Below are 7,500 nucleotides of genomic sequence, written 5' to 3' on the forward strand. Positions count from 1 at the left end.
TCCTCTTTTCTTACACTTCTCTTTCTTTAGTTCAGTTCAGTCTTGTTTGTTTTGTTGTGAAATAAGGCATTTGTATTCAGTCCTGTTTGTTTTGTTGTGAAATAAGGCACTTGTATTGCCAATCAGCCAGAACAAAATGAATAAAAGTAAAAGAAAGCTGTCACTCTCTTGCTTCACCTTCCCCTGTCTTCTTTCCCTTGTCCCCTCTCTCTCTATATATATATATCTCTCTCTCTCCTCTCCCTCTCCATTTCTCTCTCTCTCTCCCTATCTCTCTCTCTCTCTCTCTTTCTCTCTCTCTCTCTCTCTCTCCCCCTTTCTCTCTCTCTCTCTCTCTCTCTCTCTCTCTCTTAGGCTTGGTTCCTCAGATGGGTGGTCATTCTCTCTCCCAATTCTCTTCTTCTTTCTATCTTTTCTCTGCTGAGAGAGTTTAAATTTTCTGCTTTGGCAATGCAAAAGTATTTGTCATGCCAATAAAGCTCACTTGAATTGAATTGAGAGAGAGAGAGGGATGGAGAATGAGTGAGGAAGATAAAGGGAGAGAGAGATGGATGGAGAGAGATGTAGAATGAGAGAGAAAGAGAGAGATAGGTGTAGGACATGTGATACTGATGTTAATGTCATCGTCATGGATACTCTCGTTAGTGTCATCGTTAAAAGATGCGCTCGTTAGACGTGTCCCTGTCTGAACTCAGGTTGTCAAGCCAGCGATGGCTTCTGTTTCAGTCAGCGCCACTGCTGGGGACAGGGGAATGTCAGGGCAAAGAGTGTGTGTGCGTGTGTGTGTGTGCGTGCGTGTGTGTGCGTGCAAGGCAGTCGCGTGCGTGCGTGCAAGGCGATAGCGCAGGTGTGCGTCGCGTGTGTGTGCGTGGTCAAAGGCGTGCGTGTGTTGGAGACAGAGAGAGATAAGACGTCAGATGAAACTTGGGGGAATGAGTGTAACTCGGGTCATTTAAGTTTACTTAGAGTGCAGAAAATGACCTTGAGTGTGCCATGACCGTGTGTGTGTTTGTGCCATGACCGTGTGTGTGTGGAATAGAAGAAGAGCTTGAGTCAGTGCTCGGAGGAGCTGCATTATATATAAGCCATGATGAACCCCTGAAATGTGCTGCTGGGGGCATTGCGTTACCCAGAATGCCCCTTTTAGCCCAAAGTGACCAGAGTGACCGATTGGCATCAGCAGCTTCACCCAGTTGGCGTCCAGTTGGGCTGATAAATCCAGATACTGTGTGTGTGTGTGTGTGGTGTGTTAGAGAGACCTATGTGGCCATGTGAATGTAACAAGCTGAGGCCTTTGTCAGGTGACAACACAATGGCCATTATAGAGTCTTGGCTGCTGCAATAAATGTCACACACACACACACACTCACTCACACATACTGTACACACACATACACAAAACCCCACACTTGCTCACACTGTTTGTCACGCATGGACACTTTCTCACACACACACACTCTCTTTTACACACACACACACACACACACACACACAGTCAGGCCCCCTCCTTCTCTAATTTGTAGCATGAGCCACTGGCCACTTGCAGCTAAATAGAGATCCACACAGTCCATTGACCAGCACATTAGTGTGTGTGTGTGTGTGTGTGTGTGTGTGTGTGTGTGTGTGTGTGTGCAAATGGATGTTGAGAGTCCCATACATTAGACATGGAAAGGAAAAGAGAAGGAGGACCAGAGCAGTATGGCCATCTTCAAATCGCTTTTAGCAAATCGCTAATGGAACTTGGGGTGTGTGTGTCCATGTGTGCGTGCGTGCGTATGTGCGTGCGTATGTGTGTGTGTGTGTGTGCGTGATGCAGAGCATGTGTGAGTGGTTTTCATGAGACTGGATCAGTGCTTTGCCCCTCTTTGGCTGCTAGTGCTCTTTGTACTCAAAGTGTGTGTGTGTGTGTGTGGTGTGTGTGGTTCTCTCTAATGATAACTCATCTTTTAAAACCCCACGTTTCACCCCCTGCCACAGAGAAACATGGGGCTTTAAAGCGATGGTTCAGAGTAATTTCTCCCTAGGGTCCTTTGCACCATGACCTCGAGCCAAACACCCTCCCAGAATCTGGTCGAACCCTGGTCGAGTAGCGCTGTCAGAAACTAATGAGTTTCTGCAGTCGTAATGGTACCAACTTTTATCTCGTAAATGACCCCACTAATAATGCCCTGAATGGTACGAAACGTCTACAGTAGTACAACTATGTTCTTTACTCATAAAACGAGGCATTGAAAAGTTTGTAAACACACCAGGGGTTTATTTAAATAAGACTTGCCTGATGGATGCTACTATCTGCTACTATACTGCTGCGTCGACGTTACTTCCGTGATTTGGGAAAAGCCCGTAAAAGTCCTGGCAGGAAGCGATTACATCAACGTTTTTTGGTATATCCAGTTTTTTATATTTTTTTTCCGAAGTGTTAACTTAGTGTTAACTAATAATTGTTGCAAACTGGTACTACAAACAAAATATTAGTGCATTCCTGGATCTACATCCTTATGCATGCTTCCTGCCAGGACTTTTACGAGCTTTTCCCAAATCACGGAAGTAACGTCGACGTAGCAGTATAGTAGCAGATAGTAGCATCCATCAGCCAAGTATTATTTAAATAAACTCCTGGTGTGTTTACAAACTTTCAATGCCCTCGTTTTATGGTTAATGAACATAGTTAACTACTAAATAGATTGATACCAGGCGTCAATAGGTCATTACGAGATAAAGTTGGTACCAAATACAGTTTGTTTCGTGCTACTCAACCAGGGTTCGATCAGATTCTGGGAGGGTGTTTGGCTCGGGGTCATGGTGCAAAGGACCCTAGGGTGAAATTACTCCGAACCATCGCTTTAACTAGGAGCCCAGGGCAACTGCACCAGAAAATCAATGTTTCCTTACATTACGGCATGTGTGTGTGTGTTTACACACACAATCATGTGTGAAGCTAGCAATCATGTTTGAAAGACCACAGCAATATAGAAAATATATTAAAAATATTTTTTTTTTTTCCTTGAAGTTCTTGAACTCAACGTATTGTGATGTCAGTTTGTAAATAGGCTAGTGTATGTGTGTGTGCGTGCGCACATTGTATTATTTTGCCATCTACATTTTTGTGTGTATTACTGTGTGTGTGTGTGTTTCTCCTGTGTTGCTCTTTCTCTGTTTGCGTATGTATGGTTTTGAAGTGTGTGTGTGTGTGTGTTATGTGTGTTGTGTTGGATTGTACTCATGCATTCTCTGTAACTGGATAATGACCACTCTGATTGTGTGTGTGTGTGTGTTGGCATGCTCTACACACTGGCCCACGGCCCTCTGTTACGACACATAAGCACAAGGCCTGTCCTTCAGCGCCCCTGTGATCGCCTCCCACTGCCAATTAGAGCCGCCCGCACCGTCCACCCGCTTCAAAGCCACAGTGCCCGAATATTTAGAATAATATGCCCACTGCCCATCACACTGGCACTGGACACTCTGTGCCACCTCTGTGTCTGTGTCTGTGTCTGTGTCTGTGTCTGTGTCTGTGTCTGTGTCTGTGTGTGTGTGTGTGTGTGTGGAATACTACCCACTGCCCATCTCCCCATCTCGCTGATGCTGGACACTCTGTTGAGATGTTCCCGTGTCGATTGGCCGAATCCTCGTAAACACACTCGGGCACAATCCTGTCCTTTGTCCCCACCCCAACCGCGGGGACCGTGTGTGTGTGTGTGTGTGTGTGTGTGTGTGTGTGTGTGTGTGTGTGTGTGTGTGTGTGTGTGTGTGTGTGTGTGGGGTGGGTGGGGGATATTGAACTGTGACTTTTTGCGAGGCGTCCTAAATTGCTGGGGAAGTGTGACCAAGCGCTGTGAAGACACTCTGTCTCAGCGTCCAACTTTCACCCAATTAGATGTTCCCCCCCCCGCACCTCACCACTCGCCCCTACCAGGGTCACGCCAGCTCCCCAGCTCTGGCGCAACACGTCTGTGTGTGTGTGTGTGTGTGTGTGTGTTTGTGTGTGTGTGTGTGTCTCTGTCTGTGTGTGTGTGTGTGTGTGTGTGTGTGTGTGTCTGTGTGTGTGTGTGCACGCGCATGCACGCAAGTGTGCGTATGTGTGTGTCTATGTGTGTGTATGTGTGTGTCTGTATGTGTGTGTATCTGTTGGCACGTGTGTGTGTGTGTGTATTGGCATGTGTGTGTGTGTGTGTGTGTGTGTGTGTGTGTGTGTGTGTGTAGGAACTGGAGTAGAATAAAACAGGGTTTTACGACTGTGATTGGCACCTCCTGCAGGCGGCTGATTGGATCCAGACCGCAGTCATTAGCAGAGACCTGCACACTGACGCAATGCTGCAGTCACACATACTGGTGTGTTCCTAGCAAGTGGACCGTGGCCTCGCGCACTCATTGATTTATTTGCTTATTTGTTTATTTATTTATTCGTGTAATCATTTTGGGTATAGTATGAGTCCAACACTGACTTCAGTCAACACACACACACACACACACACACACACACACAAGGTGTAGTGAAAATACTGATCAAACGTATCTGGTCCTTATCCTACAGGCTAGGAGATAGAATCTAGAATCTAAAATCTAAAGTAGAAAATTCCAAAGGCCAATAAAATGAACAAAACTGAATCGAAAGTTAAAGACTCTCATTATGAAAGGATTGGATGCTTGGGTTGAGGAATCTTTTTCCCAAAAAAGTTCTTGAAGGTTGTGTGTTCTTGTGTGTGTGTGTGTGTGTGTGTGTGTGTGTGTGTGTGTGTGTGTGTGTGTGTGTGTGTGTGTGTGTGTGTGGGTGTGTGTGGGTGTGTGTGTGTGTGTGTGAGGAACTCTTTGGGTGTGTTTGGGAAGAAGCTTTTCTTTGGGCTGCCACCATGGGTGGCATCTTGTTAGCTTGAGTGAGATGGGTGTGTTTGTGTGTGTGGGTGTGTGTGCATGTGTGTCTGTGTGTGTTTGGATCTCTGTGAGCCTGCGTGTGTGTGACTGCATGTGTGTGTGTGTGTGTGACTGTGTGTGTGCATGTGTGTCTGTGTGTGTGTTTGGATCTCTGTGAGCCTGTGTGTGTGTCTATCTGTGTGTGCGTATGTTTGTGTCCATGTGTGTCTGTGTGTGTATGCATCTCTGAGTGTTTGTTCGTGTGGATTCGTGTCTGTGGGCATGTGTCTGTGTGTGTGTGTGTGTTCTCGTATGCTGATGCATTGACAGGTCCATTGGGCAGCTGATCAGAGCTGGTCAGTGTGGGTTGTAAATGGCTCTGGCCTTTGGTCTGATCGGCAGTTTCTCTTCATTAGTGTGTCAGGGCATGACACAGAAATGCAACTGCATTCCTCCCAGAGCCGACACAGAGTCGGACGGGCCTGTTTGTGTGAGCTGGCACAGGTGTGATAAATGTAGTCAGTGACCTTTGACCCTCAGGGGTCAGCATGGTGACCTTTCCTCACGCCCCCTTTACAGGGCTGATCCCACCCCGTCTCCACTGCTATGCTGAATCGTGTGTGTGTGTGTGTGTGTGTGTGTGTGTGTGTGTGTGTGTGTGTGTGTCCCTCCCTCATCATCATGTCTTTCTCCTGTCTTTCTTTTTATTTATGTTTCTGTCCTTATTCCTTTCTTTCTCATCTAGCGTGGAGCAAGAGGGGAGAGTTTTTATTTTCAGAAGACTGCGCTGAATCTACAGTACTCTCAAACACACACACACACACGTACACACACACACGTACACACACACACACACAGAGAGATAGACACTGACCATATTCACACTTGGGAAAAGAGAAGAAAAGAGAACATGAAAAGAAGGGTGTGTGTGTGTGTGTGTGTGTGTGTGTGTGTGTGTGTGTGTGTGTGTGTGTGTGTGTGTGTGTGTGTGTGTGCGCGCGCGCTTTCCGAGGCTTTTGTGCTATCTTGTCTCCTCTGCAGAGTTAGTTTGGCTCTGATTGGTGCAGATTTATCCGTGCTGCAGATTTAAGTTTGGGCTAAACGCTGCAGTCTTCATACACATGCACTCACACGCACGCACACACACCCAGCAGTCTAACACTAAACACTGCTGCCTCACTAGTTCCTGTTCCTCAGGCTACAGAGAAGAATGCAGGCTGTGTGTGTGTGTGTGTGTGTGTGTGTGTTGTTGGGCATGGTGCTACTCCTAGGCCTGGTAATGAGTATTATGGAGTTGGAATGTCAGCGTGCGTGTGTTGTACGGGAATGTATGTAATGTGTGTGAGGGGCGTCAGAAATGTTTAGTAGTAGTAGACTTGGAATTTCACAAAGACTGTGTGTGTGTGTATGTTTGTATATTATAACCGTGCATGTGATTGGCCAAACACCATTGGTGTTGAAAATTGATTGGTCAACGAGAATTTTGAAGCCCTTTATAGAAGCCTGCAGATTGCCAGAGGGATTTCCTCTTGTCTGATTGGTTCGTCACGCTGACACAGGGCCCGTGGAAGTGCTTCTGTCCTCCTCAGGCCTGGAAACCTCTCTGGACGCCGATAGCCGCAATGGCTGCAGAGAGCCGTAATGGCTGCCGTGGCTCTAACTATGCGTAATGACACAGAGAGCCGTAATGGCTGCCGTAATGGTACACTACATGTAATGCGGGAGTCATGTCCTCCCTTTTCTTCTTTCCTTCTTTTGTACTTTACCTCCATCTCATTTCCTCTCCTTTCCTTTCTCCCTCTCCTCCCTCCCTCTGCCTCCCTCTCTTTCTCTCCCCTCTCCCTCTCTCTCCCTCTCTCTCTGTCTCCCCCTCTCTCTCTCTCCCTCCCTCTCTCTCTCTCTCCTCCCTCCTCCTCTCTCTCCCTCTCTCTCCTCTCTCTCTCTCTCCTCCTCCCTCTCTCTCTCCCTCTCTCTCTTTCTCTCCCCTCTCCCTCTCTCTCCCTCTCTCTCTGTCTCCCTCTCTCTCTCTCTCTTTCTCCCCTCTCCCTCTCTCTCTCTTCCTCCCTCTCTTTCTCTCTTTCTCTCTCTCTCCCTCCCTCCCTCCCTCCCTCTTTCTCTTTCTCCCTCTCTCTCTTTCTCTCTCTCTCCCTCCCTCCTCCTCTCTCTCCCTCCCTCCCTCTCTCTCTTTCTTTCCCCACTCCCTCTCTTCTTGGTAAGGGGCTGATTGAGCTGTCCTTGTGCTCTGCGTCTGTGCTAATGAAAGAATGCGTCTAAATCTGGCCCTGACAAATCTGGCCTCTCAGACGCTAACACAGGCAGCTGGCTTTCACTCGCTCCCAAGGTGGTTCAAATAATGCAAACTGTGAAGATTGGAAGGGTGTGTCTGTGTGTGTGTGTGTGTGTGACTGTAGCTATTGTTGTAATTTGTGAAGCTTAGAGAAGGGTGTGTGTGTTTGTGTGTGTCTGTCTGTCTTTACGCATCATGAAAAATGAAAGAGGCTTTTTTCCCTCTAATCCCCAACACACACACACACACACACACACACACACACACACACACACATATATATATACAGACACACAGACTTGGATGGCAGCTCCACTATGATCTGAAAAGGCTGGAGAGCACAGATGTGTGTGTGTGAGTGT

General features: G+C 47.3%; 1 long non-coding RNA gene across 1 annotated transcript in view; it reads left to right on the plus strand.

Moving 5' to 3' along the window:
- Positions 1–7,500, plus strand: part of LOC125295818 — a 93,804-nt gene that overhangs the window by 8,490 nt on the left and 77,814 nt on the right. The window lies entirely within an intron of this gene.

The sequence above is a fragment of the Alosa alosa genome, chromosome 6, assembly GCF_017589495.1.
Source record: "Alosa alosa isolate M-15738 ecotype Scorff River chromosome 6, AALO_Geno_1.1, whole genome shotgun sequence".
NCBI classification, from domain to species: Eukaryota; Metazoa; Chordata; class Actinopteri; order Clupeiformes; family Clupeidae; genus Alosa; species Alosa alosa.